Source organism: Hemicordylus capensis, chromosome 1 (assembly GCF_027244095.1).
Source record: "Hemicordylus capensis ecotype Gifberg chromosome 1, rHemCap1.1.pri, whole genome shotgun sequence".
NCBI classification, from domain to species: Eukaryota; Metazoa; Chordata; class Lepidosauria; order Squamata; family Cordylidae; genus Hemicordylus; species Hemicordylus capensis.
In genome coordinates, this window is record NC_069657.1 from 67,585,716 (window position 1) to 67,608,578 (window position 22,863).

General features: G+C 41.2%; 1 protein-coding gene and 1 long non-coding RNA gene across 5 annotated transcripts in view; both read right to left on the reverse strand.

The window, feature by feature from the left end:
* Nucleotides 1–22,863, reverse strand: part of AVEN (apoptosis and caspase activation inhibitor) — a 241,714-nt gene that overhangs the window by 94,834 nt on the left and 124,017 nt on the right. The gene's annotated exons all lie outside the window — the stretch shown is intronic.
* LOC128338330 (uncharacterized) lies at nt 58–7,814 on the reverse strand. 2 transcript variants are annotated; one of them, XR_008312572.1, is made up of 4 exons: nt 7,731–7,814; nt 5,942–6,254; nt 2,148–2,246; nt 58–247 (listed from the first exon to the last, which is right to left on the reverse strand). It is a non-coding gene; the product is annotated as an uncharacterized LOC128338330 (long non-coding RNA). The 2 variants fall into 2 exon arrangements; XR_008312573.1 differs by lacking the exon at nt 5,942–6,254.

Genomic DNA, 22,863 nt, shown 5'->3' on the forward strand with positions numbered 1-22,863 from the left:
ATCATTTTACTATTCCAGAGAAATTAAATGAAGTGTCTTCACCTGTTTGCAGCAAAGGAGCATGCTAGAAATAAGCCATTCTGAAATTCCTCCAAATACCAGTTGCAGGGGACATGCCTTAATCTCTTAGTTGTGGGCTTCCGCAAAGCATCTGGTGGGCCACTGTGGGCAACAGGATGCTGGACTAAACAGACCTTGGGCCTTATCACGCAAGCCTGTCCTTATGAAAGACTCATTTTACAATTGGCTAGAGGGACAAATGACATGACATAAAAATGGTATTTGTAGACCGAGGTCACTCTTATTAAATAGGATTCCAAGTTAAGGTGTCCATCTTAACTTACATGCCATATAAGTTGTAAAGACTTTATACTACAAAGTATGGCACTACTGTCAGGGATATTACGCTGGCTTTAGAAAGGAGGCTCCATGCACCCACATTTTGTCAACTGGAATTTAGGGGTTTGCACGGAACCAGTTGGCCCAGTTCAGTTCGAGTCTGAACCAGACCCAAACTGGACTGGGCCAGTTTGGCCCGGCACCTCCTCGAACATCCCCCCCCCCGGCAGTTTGGTTCAGTCTGAGGGGGTGGGATTCACAAAATTTATTTATTTATTTATTTTTATTTTTTTAGAACTTACCCCCTCCGGGGGACTTGCTCTAGGTGGCGGGGGGTCTGCAGGGGTTCCACCCCCGCCGGCCTCCTTGCCTCCCAAACCGGCCCATTCGGGCCTTCCCCCTCTGGTGCCGTGGCCATTTTGGAGGCCACCGCACCTGTGCAGAGGCTGAGTGTGCAGGTGCAGGGGCCTCCAAAATGGCCACCACACTGGAGGGGGAAGGCCTAACTGGGCTGAAGAGCCAGCCGAATGGGCCGGTTTGGGAGGCGGGCCCGGCAGGCGGAGGGGGAACCCTTGCAGACCCCCCCCCACCATCTAGAGCAAGTCTCACGGAGGAATACGTTCGTTCTCCCTCTCCCTCCCCCCCCCATATATACATATACATACATACAGATACACACATATATAAATTGGACACACACACCCCTGGACGGCCTCCCTAGGTCCATCTAGGCCCCGTTCCCACACCAACCACAGAAAAGCCCAGATAAGCACTCTGGGAAATGCCCCAAACCCCATTGAATGTCTGATGATGTCTGGTCATTTCTGGCCACGCGATCCTCGCAAGGAAGGGCCAGACTTATCTAGCTCTGAGGTTCCCTTCTCTTTAAACTGCTCTGGAATTCAAAATCTCTATTCCCCTCTGAGGGATGTGTACTTACCATTGGGATTTTTTTTTACTGTGTGGGCACCTGGCTTATACTTATATCCCTGCTCACTGCCAAGGAGGACCGTGTGCCCTCGGTCGGCTAACCTCCCACATAGCATTGCCTTCCCGGGAGTACATACTCCAGGTCCTCGCTCAACCTCACCGAACCAGGCAAGATCTGGGTGGGGAGAAATGTGAGGGCATTGTAGAGTACATGCTGTGCCTGCTGTCCCCAGCCGAGTGTATCGCCCTATCCGTCTCGGCTATAGGGATACCAGGGTCAGTCATCAGGCTGCATCAATTGACAAATGGTCTAGCATGCCTCTTGCAGCAGACGGTCAACAAGACCTCGGAGGCTATTGCCCTTCTGATGGAAGAGCTGGACCAAGTCAGGACAGGAGTCCTGCAGAACCGAGTGGCCATCGATTATCTGCTGTTAAAAAATAACTATGGTTGTGAGCATTTTGAAGGGCTATGTTGTTTTAACATCACTGACAACAAAGCCCCCCTCAAAAAGAAGCTGAAAGAGCTGCGGGAAGTCACAAAAACCCTAACCATAGAGAAAGGGTGGTGGTGGGATGGTCTTTTCTCTTGGTTACCAGTCTTTCCTGGCTTCGCAATCTGGTCCTTAGCATTCTCATCATCTTTGTCCTAGTAGGGACATGCTGTTGTTTGCTATGTTGTTGCAACCTAATGTCAATATTCCCCAAGATAGGACCGGTTCAAAGGGGTTGGAGGACCTAGAGTCTTATCATGCTGACTCGGCAAGAGGTAGCTGAGATAAGAGAGAACTTGGATGCCAAATACCGTTTAAGCAGGCCCCTCTAAAACAGGATGTTTAGGGGGCCCGAAGCGGGGAGTGTTGAGTGTTAAAATATTACCTTGCTTTTAACTCCAGTTTTGTGTGATATCCGCAGTTGAAAATATTATTCTCTTTAGCTCCAGTTTGGGTGACCTCTGCCTGATCGATTTCTCTGGAACTGGGTATAGAAAGCGCAGACCGTTTCTCAACAATAGGACATAGCTAACCACTGGATGTTCCAGGAAATGTTTGTATGTTATTGTTTTTCTAAAACTAGTTCTGGCTAAAAGCTAACGTATAATTACCAGTAAATTGGAAAATGTATGAAACCGGCCTGACCTTCCAGTAAAGGGGCAGGAGCAGAAGCCAACTTGAAAGTGTACAGGAAATGTCCAAGCCAATCAGAGCTTGCTGACCTGTAGCTATAACCATATAGGGATGTTTGTTTAAGCTGGGCTGATGCGCGCAAGTGCAAGAATAAACTGTTCACTGCCTAGTATATAAGATTGGTTGCTCCCAGCTTCGGGGCGGCCGCCATCACTCAAACTGTTTGCAAACTAAGAAAATAAAACTTGTTTGAAACTCTGAGACTGGTGTCCGGCGTCTGACCTAACCAGGAGACTCGAACGTGAAAAGGGAGGCCACCAGGCTCACCCACAACACAGGCTTCTGTTTAATAGCTGAGATGAGGAAAATTACTCAAAGTAGGCCTATTGAAATCAAATGAACAAGTTAGGCATTGCCTATCTGGTTTCATTTAATTTCAACACAATTACTTTTGAGTATTTTTCTTCATCATGTCAGCCACTATCTCTTTCTTGCTGAATTCTGTACAAAGTAGGAGCTGGCAGCATTCTTCTTATTGGCATTCTTGTCTAAAATATACAAACAAACAGAGTCTATGCCTCGTGGTATGCTGTGGATAATTTAAACATACAATTTAAAAGGGATCTTTCCATTATTTTCCTCCCAACTTCATTTCCAGCAATTATTTAGCTATTCCCTCTTAATCTTGAAGCAAATCTCACTGAGTTTAATGGATTTTACTCCTCTGTCAATGTGCATATAGAATCGGAACCATTCTCACCCAGCACCAACAAACTACTGTTCTGGTGCAGACTGCTGTTGAACATGGAAGTTTGAGAGCCAAACTTCCTGTGAATACAGAGGCTTCATTTCCTAAGCATGGTCAAGAGAAGTTTCTACATTCACAGGCAGTTTGGCTCTGATGCAGAACCTCCATTTCAAGAGAAGGTTACACCAAAATGCTGATTTCAAAATGCCTGGGCCTTACACTGTGCAAAGCTGCACTAGATGGATCTTTTTCAAACCAGCAAAAGGCACTAGTCCAGCTTAGAGCCGCATTTTGGGGGAATTCTAAAAAGACGAACATTTTAAAAATATACATTATCTGTGATGAAAAAAGGTCACCAACACTCTTTTTAGTAGATCTCTGTGCCTCTGAAAGACTGGAATTCCATTTCAGAATTCCCAGTCCCTACCACAAGGAGGCAGTACATCGTGGGGCAACTGCTGCTCCAGCTTTAAAAGCTTTAAAAGCCCCCAAGCACTGGCACGAAGAAAGCTGGGTGGCTGCGACAATTCTTGAGAGCATCTGGGGGGCGGGCAGGGAGCGACACTGGGGAGGCTGGGCATGCATGGAGGTCAGCTGGGAGGCATAGGTATGCCTGCGGGCTGTAGCTCAGAAAGAACTGCAACATCTCCGACCCAAGGATCGGAGTTGGTTTATTTATTTTAGTTGTTAATTTTTATACCACCTTTCATTAAAATAATCTCAAGGCAGAGTTGTTGCAGAGGATTTAGCCATTGTACTGCATGACATCTGAACCAGTATATGATCCACTAAAACAGTTCAAGAATGCAGCACTACCATGTGGAAGAGACAAAGGAAGCTGAAAATAAGTTATGTAATTACAATGCTTAGCAAATCCTTTCAATAGAATAAATGTGTTATTTAAGTGATAACGTATGATTCATAAAAAAGCACCTTGATTCATAAAAGCACCCTGCACATTGAGATACACCAACAATGGAGTAACACATTCTACAATCAGTAAACATTCCCCTAATTACCTAATCATTCATGAAAAATGTTAGCTTTAATAAATAACCTTATAACCCACCCTCAGCTCAAATAACAGTTAATTAAGAGTTTCATATGAATATACAACTTCATGGAATAAAGTTATAGTAAATACTGTATTGGAGAATTATATACAATTTATTCCATCACTTGTACTCATTAGTATTACCTACTTAACAAAATTTAGGACAGAGGCCAGATAATTAAGAGCAGAGGTGGGGGGGGGGTCAACCAGTGGAGTCCTTTACAGAAAATAAAGCATGCCTCCATCATGTATTTCAAACACAATGCAGTGTGTTAAGAGCCTGTACTCCTGTGGATGTTCTCAGGTTTGAATATATTTGTTGGTCTGATTTTGGCTTCTTTATGCACATCCGGAAGGAATGAATTGTATTATTTTACTCAATTAGAAAGGCTCCATTAGGATAGAGTGAATATAACTTATTAACCATTTCAACAGCTCTTTAAACCTGCTGTAATTTAACAGTAATTTGGCAAACATAATATGGCTTTTGTTTATTAAGCAAGTACTACAGCAAAGCTTACAAATGTGTTGAAGGTTACACTTTTATGATGTACAAATTAAAACTGTTTCCGTTTTTCATGTGCAATTCAGTGTTTGTCTAGCTGAGCCATTATTGTCTTTCTTCATATTTAGTTTCACCAAAAACTTTTTAGAACAAAACATATCATTTCCTGTTAAAATATGAAATGAAATCTTATTTTTTCCAAGTTGTCTATAGATTTCATATCTTAAATTTAAGCAGTATTCCTTAAAGATTGTCAGAAAAAGTAGACTCTTTTCTTCAGAAGAATTACAAAAGCCCACATGAAACAAGGGTTCTTTCTAATACAGTAATACAGAACTGTTTGCAAATACATATATCACTATAAATCAGCTAGTGCTCCAGCTATGTGCCTTTTTTCAAGAAGGCAGATCGGGCCACAATTCCCCACACTGTAGTCACATCATGGCTGGATTACTGTAACACACTCTACAATGGGGCTGCCACTGAAAAATATTTGGAAACTGCAGATAGTGCAAAACGTGGCTGCTAGGATTTTATCTGGAGCTGTCCATTGGGATCATATTACACCCATTTTGAAAGAGCTACAATGGCTGCCCAATTGGTCCAATTAAAGGTGATGATTTTGACTTTTAAAGCCCTTAATGGTGTGGGCCCTGGATATCTGAGGGACTGCCTGCTCCCAAGGGTTTCAGCCTGCTTGACAAGGTCATCCGAGGGGACTCTGCTCTGTACGGCAACAATGAGGGAGGCACAGCTGTCATGCACGTGGGACAAGGTCTTCTCAGTTACTGCTCCCAGACCTTGGAGTACTCCCCAGGGGGCATCCCCTCCTCAGTCTCCATCACAATTTTTTAGAAAGGAAGTGAAATACTGTCTTCTATTTGTGTGTTTTTGTTGCTTCTGCTCTGTATTTTATAGCTTTATTGTGTATATTTTTTAAACTTTTAATTAGATTTGTATTTTTATTGTGTAACTGTTTTATAATTTTATATTGTTTAAAATGTTTTGTAAACTGCTTTGAGATTGTTTTAATGAACGGCAGTATAAACATCTAACAATAAATAAAATAAATAAATCCCTGGGAAGTATTTTCTTCTTTACATTCAAATTTAGCTTACCTGCCCTTCCAAAACTTCTGCTGGTTGTATACAGAAAACCGTATCATTCCATGCAGTATATATTATGGATTATATAGGCTAAGAAACTGTGCAGAGAAAACTAATCAATTAACATACACACCCACTCATCACAGAATTGCTCTTTTCTGCCAGCAACCCATTTGAGAGCTCCTTTAACACGCAACACACCAAGAAGAAGGCGGTCAAATTATGAAACATAACATGCAGCCAGGACTATGTCCATGTTAGTTTCACAAGACATTTTCTAGGATCAGTTGTGTATGAACCCCGCTGCCTTACTTCTACCATGAGAGAAAGGATTATCCTTCTGATTCTGGCTTAAAATTAGAACAAGCCAAAATCTCTCATTATATCCAAGGCTAGGTAAGGGATGTTGTGCCTGGTCAGGATTCAATTCTGGTTCTGCATTACATCTGAAAAGGACAAATGAATGTATAATTATCTTCAGTACACCATTCTATGAAACGGCAAGCTAAATCACTCAAAAAATCTGGAATAGCCCATTTCAAAACTACCAGCTTTTCCTATAACAATATTACTAGTTACTCAACAAATTCTGCGCCCTAGCTTAATCTTAAGCAAAAGCTGTTCCTCTCACTTTGGTCTGAAAAATTATGAAAAGTACATATTTGAAATCAAGTGGACAAGTTTACATTGCCTGGAAAATACTTTACAATAAATTTCAGTCCTATTTATACACCTAAGCCAACATTTTACCATTGGTAGAAGCCTGCTGATGAGGTGCTTCTGTGGTTCACCACAAGAAATTCTGTTCTAGCAGCCTGCCCCCATTTGGACTACTATCAAAAAAGATTATACAAGGTGTTTGTGCAGATAAGAGCATCTCTTAAATGGCAGGAGATCAACGTCACTTTTAATTAGCAAAACAAAACATTCTCCTGTTCTCTTGGGCAGAAGAGATTCAGAATATCCTTAATTTCATTGCTGGGGGATTTTTTATTTAAATATCCCCATACTCTTCCATTAGGAAACTCAAAGTGGATCACAGAGTAGACATGCAACACAAAAGGAAATGTAATATAAACATAACACCTTCTAAAAAAAGTCCAGTAAAGCCAACATTAAACTACAATGCCGTTAAAAAAGAAAAAGCTCAAACTATATGCCGATCTATATTAATATCTTTGGAGCTTATGCACATGTTCAGCAATGTGTATACTGAACGTGTTCTGAACTGCAGGTGTCACCCCTATGCATTCAAAACAAAAGACAAAAGGGATATCTGCATTTAACCCCTGCTAACTTGGCAAAGAGGCACCTTTTAACGTAGTGATTATCTTTATTTAGCAGGGGGAGAGTAACTGGACCTGTCCACCCCCAGCACAGTACCTCCAGTGACTGTTGCTGGTGTGTATCTTATGTTTCTTTTTAGATTGTGAGCCCTTTGGGGACAGGGATCCATCTTTCTTTATTATTTCTCTGTGTAAATCACCCTGAGCCATTTCTGGAAGGGCAGTATAGAAATTGAATTATTATTATTATTATTATTATTATTATTATTAAATTAAAATATTTGTATGCTGCCCCTCCAGTACCCTGCTTGGAGCAGGTCACAAAAACAATAAAACTGATAAAATTCCCATTTTAAAATTCCCTGTTAAAACCAGATGAACAAAAAGTTTAAGAACCCACTAGACACAAACAGCAAATAAAATCTAAAAAGTGTTTTCAGATGTTTCTTAAAAACCTGAGATAGGGATCATGGTAGAGCTCTTCTGGGAAGACATTCCACATTCCACAGACACAACTGAAAAGGCCTCATCTCTAGTCACCATCAACCAGATCTCAGTCAGTGATGGGGTCATGTACGTCTCTAAACCACATGCCATCTGTCCCTGCCACCCAATTATGGAGGATAAAGCTCTCACATTATGTAACATGAATGCCATTAGGTTCCAAAGTTCAACTATTCTTCGCAACCAGAATTTGTGCTTACAACTGACAAAGGGAAGAATCTTGACACTGCCCAGGGTAGGGTCTTGTTTGTGATGTCACATGGAACTTTGGAGATGCTTCAAGCACCTTCAAGGCTCAGCAGGACTGCAGGAACAAGCTGCCATCTTCCTCCCCATCTCTGAGTTATTGGAAGGAGGGGCTTATTCCCACCACACACTGTTTCTGAGACACTCTGAAAGCCATAAAACACCCCAAATTTCTGAGTCTCTCCAAGCTTAAGCATGAGTTGTAGAAGAATTAGTAACATGAGTCAACTGGGGTGGTCAGTACCATCCGTAAGAATGAATGCTCATTGTGGTTTTTGACAAAGTCTACACCCTTAGAGATGGAAAACTGATGATAACAACAATACTTCTCAGCTTTTAGTGTGTTGTCATGCTTTTACTGCCCTGACCATAAGGCCTGCAGTGGCCAAATTTACAATGGTATTTTAAAAGCACAAAAGTGACTATAATTTTTTTAATGAATGTTGTCAAAGGAATGGAAATGAGAATTAGCAGGAATGTCCTCCAAACATTGCTCCATGGAGAGAGTACAACAAATTTGCTTGTTACCCTAACTCTTTCCTCTGTACAAAAACAACTGCAATTTTACCCTAATTATTTATTTATTTGATCAAATTTGTAGACTGCCCCAAACTTTCATCTCTGGGCAGTTTACAACAGCACAACACAAATTAAGACAAAAATGAAAACCTTTGAACAATTTGAAACTTGTATCAAGTTTAAAAGCTTGGGTGAAAAAACAAGTCTTTAGAGACTTTTTAAAAGTCGTCAGAGTTGGGGAAGTGCTTATTTCAGCAAAGTGCATTCCAGAGTCTCAGGGCAGCAACAGAGAAGGCCCATCCCTGTGTAGGTTTCCAGACTGGACTACTGCAATGAGCTCTAAGTGGGGCTGCCCTTGAAGATGGTTCGTAAGCTTAAGCTGGTCCAGAATGCTGCTGCAAGGATACTCGTGGATGCAAGTTGCTTCATGAGTGTCACACCCATCCTGCAGCAGCTTCACTGGTTATCGGTTATCGGTTATCACTTCCAGGCTAGATTCAAGGCGCTAGTCTTGAGCTTTAAAGCTCTACAAGGCTTGGGGTTGGGGTACCTTTCAGACCTCATTCACCAATACGAACTTGCCAGGGCCCTCCACTCATCATCTCAGGCCCTGCTCATGGCCACAGAACAAAAAAGAGATCTGTTTGGCAGGGACTAGAGACAGGGTCTTTTTGGCTGTGGCCCCTCGGCTTTGGAACACCCTCCCTGAAGAGCTTCACCATGCTCCCTACCTCAGTGGGAGGTATAAACATATAAACATATATTTATATAAACATATATAAACATATAATTCAAACATATAAACATATATTTATATGTTATATTTATATGTTATTATATAAACATATATTTCAAAAGAGGCTTTTACATGCTCCATCTTTGGTTATATCTGGTTCTTTAGTTTTTAGTGCCTAATTCTCAATTTTTCATTTATTCAATTTCTATACCGCCCTTCCAAAAATGGTTCAGGGTGGTTTACACAGAGAAATAACAAATATTTTTAGCGTTTAATTTTAAACTTAATTCCAATTGTGCTTTTAGCCTGACTTTTAACTTGTTTACTTATTTTGGTTAATTTTATTAGTTTTATTTTACATCATATCTATTTTATTGTTGTGAACCAACCCAAGCAGTAGTATACTGGAGGGGTGGGGTATAAATATTTTAAATAAATAAATAAAATAATAATAATAGGGCTAGTGGCAACTGCAGACGAACCTCCCCGGATGATCTCAATGGGTGACATGGGCTCATGGTGAAGAAGATGTTCTCTTAAATACCCAGGGCCTGAGCTACTTAAGGCTTTATACGTTATTACTAGCACCTTGTATTTGGCCTGGAAACTTATTGGAAGCCAGTGTAGTTCCTTTAGAATAGAATATAGTATCTCCGAGATGACCCAGAGAATCTGGCTGCTGCATTTTGTACCAACTGTAGTTTGCAGACTATGTACAAAGGCAGTCCACAAAGAGCTCATTGCAAGTAATCAATTTTGGAGGTTATGTTATGAAGATAGCCTGTTTGGGGGCTTCCAGCTGCACTTCTACACATGATTTGGAGCTACAGACATGTAATTTCCATTTTGGATTCACAATGATATGTTGTAGCATGGGAAAAGGTAACCAAGACCAAGCCTAACCCACAACTGAAAGAGGACTATTCCTCGTGTTCTTCTCTCTGATTCCAGAACAGATGAGAAAGGCAAAGCAGATACGAGTTAATTAAGTGCTATTCTTCCAATCAGGAATAGCCAAGTACTCCCCTCAGTGTTGGCACATTGGATTAGCTTTTGAGCTTATCGCCTTCGCAGGAAGGAATATACAAACACGTAACAGGCTCGTCTCTCTAACAAGAGAAGTTAATGGTGGCTCGAGGCTCAGGAGGAGCACTAGTTAAAACATTCCAAGTACCCATCAAGGTCTTCCTGGACATGAGATAAGCTCTAACATGCTCATTCACTCCATCCCACACAGGTTTCTCAAACCTATTCACTTCATTGTGCTGTTAGAGCACTCCCACCAAAGTCTGAACAAGACAAAATGTATTCTTTTGTCTATCACCATTTTCAGCAGGAAAGTGTGGTCTACTTTTGGCTCCCAGGTAAGACGTTGCCTTTTTCTGTCCTCAAGACCACCAAGCAGTGTCTCTCTTCTCTGGATTCTCCTGCTTTGTGTGTGTGCATCTGGGCACAGCTATGCCATCCAGCTGTGCCTTGGCTCCTGTGCCCATCCCGGTTTTCACCCCCAGATCACCCCTGCTTCCAGGTCCAATCTGTGTAGCATACTTGGCTCCATCAAGAAACTGAGATCAGGCTTCCTTTGGATTTTTTCTGGTTTTCTGACCCGCGAGTGGGACATGGGTCCCCGCTCTTGCATCCTGCTTCCCTGCTTATTCCTGGAGAGAAAGGTTCCTTGGTATCGACGGAGCAACAAGTGTTCAAAAACACCTTCAGAAGAAATTAGGTATACTAATCTCTGCTCTGAAATCTCTTCCTCCCCTTTCTTCCTGCTCCCTTCAAAATCTAAAGCTGTTCCCTAAGACCATTTCTCTGGTCCGCCTTGAGTGGATTTAATTTGAATCTCAAGTTAAAATGCCTCATGTGAGCTTCAATCTAGTACTATTGATATTGATAGCCTGATTAGTTTTTGCTGTTAATACTGTGTTGCTTGCTAATCAAGATTTCTTTTCTGTACCCCTAAAACTCTTAACTAAACCTGATTGCATTTGACTTCAACTCTCTGTCAGTCATTTCCAGGACTGAAGCTTTGCACAAATTTATTTTATTATTATTATTATTATTATAAAAATTTATACCCCGCCAAAACTTACGTCTCTGGTCAGCTATGTAACAAACTGCTCACTCAGGAGTTGATGATTCCACACACAAGCCCAAAAGTTAGTCAGGGGTGGTTTGCCAATACGCCAAGAGCAGTTTCATTAACACCAGTATATGTACCACTGTTCTGAGATCATTTGTGTCAAGAAATGGAAGCAGCTGGTGTATCATCTGAAGCTGACAGAAAGCACCTCTAGCCACCACCTCAAACTGAGATACCAGAGAGAGGTTTGAATCCAGAGGCACTCCCAAACTGTGTACCTGTTCCTTCTGGGCAAGTGTGACCTCATCCAGAACTAGCAGATTAAAATTATCTCCAAAGGCCCAACCCCACACAATAAGTACCTCCGTCTTATGTTAATTCAGTCTCAGTTTGTTATCCTTCATCCAATCCATCACTGCCTCAAGGCAGACATTTAGGGAGAATATGCCTTCTCTTGATGACAAGGAAAAATAGATTTGGGTGTCATCAGCATAATGATAACACCCTGCACCAAATCTCCTGATGATCCCTCCCAGTGGTTTCATGTAGATACCAAATCATGTAGATACTAAACAACATTTAACCCCTGCTAACTGGGCAAAGAGGCACCTTTTACCATGGTGATTCTCTTTATTTAGCAGAGGGAGAGTAACTGGCCCTATCCACCCCCAGCACACTACTTCCAGTGGCTGCTGCTGGTGTGTGTCTTATGTTTCTTTTTAGAATGTGAGCCCTTTGGGGACAGGGATCCATCTTGTTTATTTGTTTGTTATTTCTCTTTGTAACCCCCCCTGAGCCATTTTTGGAAGGGCAGTATAGAAATCAAATTATTTATTATTATTATTATTATTATTATTATTATTATTATTATTATTATTATTAAATAAATAACATTGAAGACAGAATGGAGCCCTGAGGGATGCCATATAAAAGTTCACATTTTGAAGAGCTACAGTCTCCAAGGGATACCATCTGGAATGTGCACAAAAGGTAGGAGCAAAACCACTGCAAAGCAGTGCCTCCCACCCACAACCCCCTGAGATGTTCCAGAAGGATACTATAATCAAGAGTATTGAAAGTTGCTGAGAGCTCCAAAAGGACCGACATACTCCCTCTGTCAATTCCCAATTGGAGATCATCCATCAGTCCGACCAAGGCAGTTTCCACCCCACAGCCCACTTGAAAACCATTTTGAAATGCTCTAGAAAATCAGTTCCCTCCTAGACTGTCTGGAGCTGGGAGGCCACCACCTTGCCTAGCCATGGAAGGTTGGAGACAGGCCTATAGAGTTGCTTAACTCTAAAGATTCCAATGCAGGCTTCCTCAGGAGAGGTTGAATGGTTGCTTCCTTAAGACAGGGAGGCATCCTGCCCTCCCTCAGAGAAGCATTTAAAATCTCTACCAGGTCTTCTACAACAACCCTCTGCTAGATAGTATAAGCCATGTTGAACAAATGTCAAGAGAACAGGTGGTAAGTCGCACCGCTCCAAGCAGCTTGTCCACATCCTTGGGAGTCACATACTGAAACTGATCCAACCTAACCAGTCAGTCAGTCATGTTTATTTACGGTCATAGACCAAAATTTACATACATAATAATACACGTAATAAAGTAATAATATATACATAATATAATCAGGAACATGGACTCATCCTAATCAGCAATTTCCCGTTAGCATAATCTGATTTACCATCTGTTGTCTAGCCTTCTTAGCTGCCTCACAGAACTTAGCAACTTTAAATGTTACTTCCTCCTTCTGATCTGAGAGCAGATAGTTGACGTAAAATGCATCTGTATGCCCTGGGAAATCAGTCAGTAAGGAGGAAATATAACAAGTTCGTAAGTCCCTATAAAAAAGACAGCGGAGTAAGATATGGAAGATAGACTCCTGTTCTCCAGAGCCACAAGGACATAGTCTCTGTTCTTTTGGGATCCCATCCAACCTAACCACATAAGAGAAGTTGCTGGACACCTCCGCATCAGACACTGCAGTAATTATGGAGCCTGAATCTAAGTCGGCCCAAATGTGAGATACTTTATCCTCAAAAAAACTCATTAAAAACATCACAGCAGGTAGTTCATGTTTCCAGATTCTGATTCAAGAGAGGAGGGCCATATACTAGCCCTCTAACAACCCTGAACAACTCTGCCAGGCGTGAGCTTGCGGATGCAATACAGGCAGAAGAGAATAGGTGGTACATAGGAACATAGGAAACTGCCATATACTGAGTCAGGCCATTGGTCTATCTAGCTCAGTATTGTCTTCACAGACTGGCAGCAGCTTCTCCAAGGTTGCAGGCAGGAATCTCTCTCAGCCCTATCTTGGAGAAGCCAGGGAGGGAACTTTAAACTTTCTGCTCTTCCCAGAGCAGCTTCATCCCCTGAGGGGAATATCTTGCAGTGCACACACATCAAGTCTCCCATTCAGATGCAACCGTAGTTGGAGGAACCTTAAGACCTCTTAATCAGAACTCTTATTTGTCAATACAGCAATGGTCTTGGCTGTATATTCAGGATTTTTATTTTTATTTTAGTTTTTCCAAAGTCTCATAAGTGGTGTCACTGAAAAGACTGTCACCCTTAAATGGTAGATCTTCAATTTTATTTCTTGCATCAAATTGCAATGCTGACCATCTTAATCAAGCACAATGCCTATGAGTCGCTGCTGAAGTAATATTATTTGACTCACAAGGCACCAAATGCTTGAAGGTTGTGATCTGCTGCTTTGTGAGATCAGTTGACAGTGAAAATTTCCGTGAACATTTGCTGCAACTCTTGAGTTGCTGTGGTAACCACTTCTTTAAATTCCTCAAAAAGAAAGTGATGGTACCTAGACAGACAGACAAAATAATTAACTATATGTATTGCTGAAGTTGATATATTTTTCTGCCAAATAAGTAATTTTCTTCATTCACCAACTCTTGGTGCTGAATCTTTAACAAGATTGTTAAATCTTGAACTTGAAGCACAATCCATAATCAATGAGTTAGGCTGTGGATGCCTGTAGATAAAAGAACAACCCTCTTCTTGTACATGGTACATATTGTTCAATTTTTTTGGAGCCTTCTGATATAGCAGAGGGTTTTTGCAACTACTGTCTGGCAACCTAAAATAGAACAGGAAATGCAACAGACTGCAAGGATAGAAAATGAACAAAATTAAAGACTAAGTCCAGTAGAGTAGGTGTTGGTTAGAGCCAATGCCATCACGATGTCCTTAATTTGTACATGATGGTTTTCACTCAGAAGGTGAAATGGAACCTCTGGGGCCTACTAATTTGTCTGATGAAGTTTCATGATTTGTCAGATGTAAAAGATTCTTCATCATATACAATCATCAGCGGAATCTTTCTGGTCTGCATCTTTTTAGTTAGTTATAAGTTTATTCGGTCATTGACCAGTAAACATTTACAATAAACCAGTACGTATTTTACAAATAATATAACAAAACCTGACCATAACAGAAATAATATCAGTGTGCTCATTAGTTAAAAGATAATTTAAATAAAATTCATCAGACCGGCCAGGCAAATTGTCTAACTGGTCTGCATCTGCATCATTCTCTTGATGTTCATTTGCAGATTTGATTATTATAGATTCTTCATCGCATTCTTGTATCGCAGTCTCAGACGTCAGTGCTGCAAAAGACACTAGTACAATTTCTAAAATTTAAGCTGTAAGCAGTTGATGATCAGTAGTTACAGTTGATGGTTTATCCGTCTTCGGCATTTGTTTACAGGATTTATCTGTGGTAAAGGCCAATAACTTAGATGCCATAAGCCATCATGGAAAGGACCAAAAATATGAGAATCTGTAGAATTATAAGTATGCATTGGGTAAATTGGTCTATAAGTTCTTTCTGAAGTTATTGGTGTTGTCTAGTTAGAGGGATTAGGAGACCCCACAGGACATGAACCACAAAAATGATGTGTATGATCTCTTCTCCATTTGCTTGTCCTATCATGTCAATATGGCGAATGTAGTGGTGTTCATGGGACCTCTACTTGCCATCGATGTCTCTGTTTAACTCACACTCCACTATCAATGCAGGGACATGTGTAATAGTTGACTTGTATCTATCCTTGAGTTTAGGGGATAAAGTTATCAATGTCAGTGTTGTTCTCTTTGTAGGCACCTTGGCTGATGTTGAAGCTATTTTGTCTTTGACCAATTTTTTCCCCTTTAGTATAGAGGAGTGTGATTCTGAAGTTGAAGATCTCTTCATTGTCAAAGCCCCATTTAAGAGAGCTGTTGTGTTTTTGATGTGGGGTGTAGTTCTGAGCTGGATGATCTCTTCAATGGCAAAGCCCCTGGAGACCTGTGAGGTTTCAATGTCAACTTTGGAGATAGGTTTAAAATAAGAGGTGCTGATGTCAAAATAAGATTGGTCAAAGGGATTGCTGTTGAAGTCTACATAGCTCCTGGAGGTCTAAGTGCTGTATCTAAAAGGGAAGCCCTAAGTCTCAGTTCTCTGCTCTTTCTTGTCTGCTTTGAAAAAGCCTAACAGATTTTGAACTCCCTGGGAATATAATTCTCTCCCAGGCAGAAGGGGCAGAGTTCATAGCAAACAGTTCAATTTTGCACTGGTAACTGGTTGAAGGAGAGGAAACAAAGGGTAGGAATAAATGGAAAGTTTTCACAATGGAAGGAAATAAGTGGAGTCATCCTAGGGATCTGTACTGGGCCCATTGCTCTTTAACTTATTTAGAAATGATACAGAAATTGGGGTAAACTGCAAATTTGCCAAATTTGCAGATGACACTAAGCTATTTAGGGTAGTGAAATACACAGCAGATTGTGACGAGCTCCAAAAGGATCTCTCCAAACTGGGTGAGTGGGCGACAAAATGGTAAATGAGGTTCAATGTAAGCAAGTGTAAAGTGATGCATATTGGGGCAAAAAATCCCAACTTCATATATACATTCTTGGGGTCTAGTTGTGAGTGACTGACCAGGAGAGAGATCTTGGGGTCATGGTAGACTTCACTGAAAGCGCTGACTCAGTGTAAAAATGTTATTATAATGCCCTTATACAAATCTATGGTGCGGCCACATTTGGAGGACAATGTGCAGTTCTGATCACCATATCTTAAGAAGGGACATTATAGAATGAAAAAAGTGCAGAAGAGGGCAACCAAGATGATCAGGTGCCTGGGGCACCTACCTTATCAGGCAAGGCTACAGCATCTGGGGTGCTTTAATTTAGAAAAGAGATAACTACAGGGAGGCATGATTGAGGTGTATAAAATTATGCATGGAGTAGAGAGAGTGTACAGAGATACATTTTTTCACTCTCTCACTAGAACCAGAGGTTATTGCATGAAACTGATGGCCAGGAAATTTAGGACCACCAAAAGGAAATACTTTTTCACACAGTACATAATCTATGGAATTATCTGCCATGGAATGTGGTGATGGCCAGTATCTTGAATGGCCCTGAAAGGGGTTTGTACAGATTCATGGTGGACAGGTCTATCAATGACTACTAGTCTGGCGGCTATGGACCACATCCAACCTCAGAGGTAAGATGCCTTTAAACATCAGTTGCAGGGGAGCAACAGAAGGAGAGAGGCCATGCCCTCACCTCTTGCCTGTGGACTTCTCAGAGGAATCTGGTGGGCCCCTATGTGAGACAGGATGCTGGACTAGATAGGCCTTGGGCCTGATCCAGTAGAGTGTTCTTATGTTAGTTGAAGGCAACTTCCCACCACACCAAACACAATTTTTGAATATATATTTTTAGCGTCCATAAGTAAAGGAAGCACAATGCTCTGAATAAGAGCAAGCTAACAAATAATTTTAAAAAACAATATCTGAAGCTTTAAAATTCTGTTTTTTTCCTTACATATAGGTGATCTTATCAAAAAGACTGGAGCAAACCTTTGCAATGCCATACTGCCAATGGTCAGAAAGAAACTGAGGGAGTGGCACACCATCTATTCTAACGGCTGCACTATACATGTGGGGGACAAAGTTGGTTATGCCATGTGGAGCATGGAATCTTCAAAAGGAGGCTACTACACAGGCACAAGACCCACTCAGTGTATATACAAGGATCACAAGGCTCAGGGGGGGAAACAAAGACTCTTGCCAGATTACAGTCACTGGTAGTAAGTGTCTCTGAGATGTTCTTCCTTCCTGTCTGCAAAGTCACAGTGCTCAGAGAGTTCATACAGCCCTCTAATAAATGATTCAAAATTTTCCAAAGATTTCTGTGTCCTTTGATAAAAACAAGCCCTCTCATAGAGCACATTCCGTTTTGGAATGAAATGGGCATCAAATTTACCCGACAGTCTCATGTCATTCTTTTGACACTCTGAAGCAAAGGTAAACAATTTAAAGAGGTTGTTTGCTTCCTTTCCCATGGCATAAAGAAGAGAATGTATGTGCACAATGCCTTTGTGGAGCTTTGTCGCTAGTCTGAAGCAAGCAAATCTTTCTTTCCATCCTGAACAAGCAGAAGGATTGTCAAATCTGAAAGCTTCTGGTTCAGGAAAGTGAGCCATTTCAAAGGTTTGTGGATTCAAACTCAGACTTCTGACACCATGTTATGAGAGCTCAAAGGAATGCAGCCATTATAGGCTAAGACTACTTTGTTGTGTAACAGGAAAAGACCAGTTCAACAAAGGTACAGTCAGGAAGAAGGAAGGGACTCTGCCCCCAATTAAGATCACCACTGGCTGGACATATTACAACAACATTTCCACACAGTAAGTACACTTGTGGCTAGTACATAGGAATATACACATGTGCCATATTTGGATGTTATGGTGAAAACCAAAAGGTGGGAAGAACATGATGATGCAGCACTATCACATATCTAGCATACATGTTGCTGGGTCGGAGCAGAGTACGAAAATGGGAGGATCCCAGGGTTGGAAAGCAAAACAAGGAGGGGAGTGGGGGAGGTTTCTATGTACTTTATCCTTTTATTGTAATGCACAAGAAGTTTTGGATATCAACTTCATCAGTTCTCTAAAGCACAAAAAGACGGCCTGAATAGCTGGGAAGCTCTACTAAAATAATGCTTTCACAAGAAAGCACTGTGCTCAGTTGCCAATCTTTTTTCATGAGAGGTTTACAAGAACTTGCATACTATGTCTATTACTTATTATCACATTATTTTGCTTTAAGGTGGAGACATAATTTGTTAAAAGACATCATACTAAGACTACTAATGTCTTGGTGATAAGGTATTCTAAGCCGCTTCAAAATTAAAGATTAACCAGTCACCAAGGCTGGATGGTATTCACGCAAAAGTTCTTGAACTCAAATGTGAAATCAATGATGTTCTAGCAAAAAAATGTAAATTGTCCCTACAATGAGGCTCTGTATTAGATGCAGACTGGAAAATAGCCAGTGTAACACTAATTAACAAAAATGAATTATTATTATTTTTTAAAAAATTATTTAGCATATTTTAATACCACCCAAAACTTGCGTCTCTGGGTGGTTTACAAGATAAAAACAAAAATAAAACATTAATTAAAAACAAAAGCAAAACAAGAAATTTAAAACACAATTTAAAATTTTAAAACAATATTCTAAAAAGATTAAAACAATCAAAATAACATCAGTTAAAAAGCCTGGGTGAACAGATGAGTCTTTAAAGACTTTTTATAAGTTGTCAGAGATGGGGAGGCTCTTATTTTACTAGGGAGAGCATTCAAAAGCCTCAGGGCAGCAACGGAGAAGGCCCGTCCCTGAGTAGCCACCAGACGAGCTAGTAGCAAATGCAGACAGAACTCTTCAGATGATATCAATGGGCGGTGGAGTTCATGACGAAGAAGACGTTCTCTTAAATACCCAGGGCCCAAGCTGTTTAGGGCTTTATAGGTTATGACCAACACACCTTGGTCATAACCTATATGAATCCAAGGGGATCCAGGAAATTGCTGATCAATTAGCTCAACATCTGTTCCAGGCAAATTGATGGAAAGCATAAAATTGTTAAACATACAGAAGAACAGACCTTGCTGAAGGAGAATCGGCATGGCTTCTGCAAAATTAAGTCTTACTTCTCAAACCTTGTAGAGTTATTTGAGTGATAGACCTCTCTTATGGAGAGGTCTATCAATGGCTACCAGTCGGAGGGCTGTGGGCCACCTCCAGCCTCAAAGGCAGGATGCCTCTGAGTACCAGTTGCAGGGGAGTAACAGCAGGAGAGAGGGCACGCTCTCAGCTCCTGCCTGTGGCTTCTAGCGGCATCTGGTGGGCCACTGTGCGAAAGAGGATGCTGGACTAGATGGGCCTTGGGCCTGATCCAGCAGGGCTGTTCTTATGTTCTTATGAGTGTCAACAGATAGGTAGATATAGGTAATCCAGTTGACACAGTATACTTGGATTTCCAGAAAGCTTTTGACAAGGTTCCTCATCAAAGGCTCTTGAGTAAACCTGAGGCAAGGATTTAAGGGACAGGTTCATTCATAGATTTGTAACTGGTTGAAGGACAGGAAAAGAGGATAGGATTAAACTGAGTTTTCTCAATGGAGAGATGTAAGATGTGGGGTCCCACAATTATCTGCATTGGGACTAGTGCTTTTTAATTTACTCACAAATGATCTAGAATTGGGGTAAGCCATGTGGCCAGATTTGCAGATGACATTATTTAGAGGAGCTCCAAAAGGATCTCTCCAAACTGGGCATCAAAATGCCAAATAAAGTTTGATATAAGGAATGTAAGATGATGCATACTGGAGTGGGGGGAAAGCCAACTTCACATATACACTGATGGGATCTGAGCTGTTGTTGATTAAGCAGGAAAGAGATCTTGGGGATGTGGTGGATAGCTCCATCATAAGGGCCAATGGAAGGCTGGTGGCATGTTGAAGGCTTTCCAGGTGAGTGCACCAGATTCCATCCAGTTCCCATTCAGGTTCCTGGAGGCCAATGGCTGTTGAGGAGCCGCTAACCAGCATCACATGTACTGCAGCAACTTGGCAGCGATATTTATCATCTGCCAGGCACACTTGCTGATCTTGGCTAACCTTCAGTGCTGGAGAAATGGTTATGAGAACGTGGCCATGAGATGTGCCTGTTAATCCAAGCCAGAGCATAAATTTATGCAGTGTGCACTATCATTTTCTGTAGTCAGAAAATTTGGATGTTACAGATGAAACCTTCATCGATAAAGGTGAGAACACTTCAATGAAGGTGGAGCAGTCTTAGACCATGACAAAACATACTTCATTGTTCTTTACTGACAAATTTAACAGGAACTGCCCCTCACAGCTAGCAGTTAAACACTGATTACTTTGTATGAAAGTCAAACAGCAGGAAAAGGTTAGGGATATTTAAAAGGTTTTTCAGCATATACTGCAGTACCTTCTAGAAGCAAGACTTTGTAATGCACTAGAATACAGTTCACTTTGAAACTGAAATTATAAGTTCAGAAAGTATGTACTGTTTCATATCATTTAACCCATTTTAAAAAGGAATCTTTATTTATAAATACAATTCTTCCAAAAAATAGAACTGTAGTCCATTACTTAAAGAGCAAAAGAAGATTAAAATTTCTTTTCCTTTGTTCACAATAGGAATTCAAATACTCTCTTTCAGATTTGTATTTAGATATAAAATTGCCAGTACGTGGATAGTTTTTAAACTCCTAAGATGATGCTGTTTTGAATTTTGAACCACCATTTTCATATGAATTTATAAGATTCTAAAATCTATACACTTTGTTTTGACTAAAACAAAATTGTACTTGCTTGATAGACAAAATTGATCTTTCCATAGGTGATGTGATGTGATCAGCACTACAAATTTACTATGATTTTTGGTGTGTGTATTAGGGATGTGCACGAAAAAGATTTTGTGTTTCGAGTTCTGAACTAAACACAAATTCTTGAAACATTGTGTTGAAACTGATTACTGTGGCCTCTTCTAAGATAACCCACCCCTGCTGGCCTACGGTTCTAGTGCATACCTAAAACCTGTTACTAGCAGAGCTTATTCTTCTCAGTTCCAAGAAGCCTTGCTGTTTACAGCTGCATCTCCAGGCTTGGAGATTGCACTTTTGCTGTGCTCAGGAGCTGCACAGCAATGTGAGCTTCCAGTTTATGTTATACATGGGGACAAGGCGCGTAGCTGGTAGTGGACTGATCATCCCTAGATTTGGGCTACAAGTAATACAAACTGCAAAGAGGATTAGCTTCACACACACCCTCCCTATGTGGAGGCCCGGATAAGCAGACTCCAGAACTAGCTATTGTGAGTTATCTGGCATCTGAGGTCATTTTGGACTTAGGATGAACTCTAAAACTCCCCTCATCCTCTCACAAGAGAACTAACACCTGTTGCTAATGAAGCAATTAAGCTAGAAAGTGAAAGCAGATAAGACAAGTGCAGCAGCAGTCTCCATCATAAAAGGAGTGAGTCAGTGACATAACTTTGAAAGTGTGCCTATCAAAACCTTTGACAGAATTATTGGGAGAGACAGTCCCAACACAGGATATTCTTTGACGCAGCTGTATCCTCTAGTTTTCATTACAATCAGCCTTGCATACACTACGCTATTCACACCCTGTCCTACCCAGGAAGGACCATCAGACACAATGCATTCCATCCCAGCCTGTCCAGGCTCTTCTATTCATTCTATCTAACTATTCTATTCTATCTAGTATGCTGAAACAAGAACTCCAGCAGACCACCTTGGTGTTCCCTTCTCCATTGGGACCACCTGAGCTGAAATAACTACCTGGATTGGTCGGTGTGCCCTTCTAGCCAGCGTCCCTAGCAGGTGTAAGGAGCTGGACCCACAGAGATACCTATCTCATGGGCATTCATCCTTTCGCTAACCTCTGCAACCCTCCTGCCTTCCACCTTGCTCTCCCGGAAGGATGTGAGTCTCCCACTGCTCGAAGCCCCATTGCCTAGTGACAGGTACAGTATAACGGTTGTCCGGCTCTCAGGGCCCCATCTATCACTTTGATTCAAACTTTCCCCTTTCCCCTCTCTTAACATCTCTCTCTTGCCCACCTGGGAATTTACACATAATCTGGAATTTTAAGCTAAATGTGCCTTACAATAATTTATTTTTAAACATCTCTGTATTGCCTTTACGTTAGGGCCACCTAGTAACTTAGTCTTATTGCTTTTAATTTGTTTTTCTCAATAATTTCATTTGATTTAATTAAAACCTCTCTCCCAAACCGGTTTTCTTGAGTTCAGACGCTTGAACAAATTAAAACTGCTTGGAACTGTCTCGACTTTTGAGCTAAATTCCCCACATTTGCCTGAACTGGGGGTGCTGACCAAACACCCCCAGTTTCATCAACAAACCTCTTCCCCGAAACTAGGTCCTATTTAAAGATTAAGAACTCTAAGTTCCCTAATAACCTGACTAGAGACCAAGGGGGACTTAATTTCCAGCATCTTCTCTAAGCCTCTTCTGTTTGGGTCTGGCCAGGTGCTTCTCCACAAGACACTTGGGCCAAGACTCAACAGCTGTGGGGAGAGCAGGTGGGCACCAGTCAGAAACCCAACAACCCAAACTATTAACAACAACAACAACGTTGGAAACACACACACACACACACACACACACACACACGGAACACCAGGGAAAGAGAGCTTGGGCCGGCTGGGCATGAGACAGATGTCACAGCACACCAGCCTGCAATCAATCAATCAATCAAATGCAGTCCAATCCAGGCACACAGCAATAGCAGCAAAGAGGTGC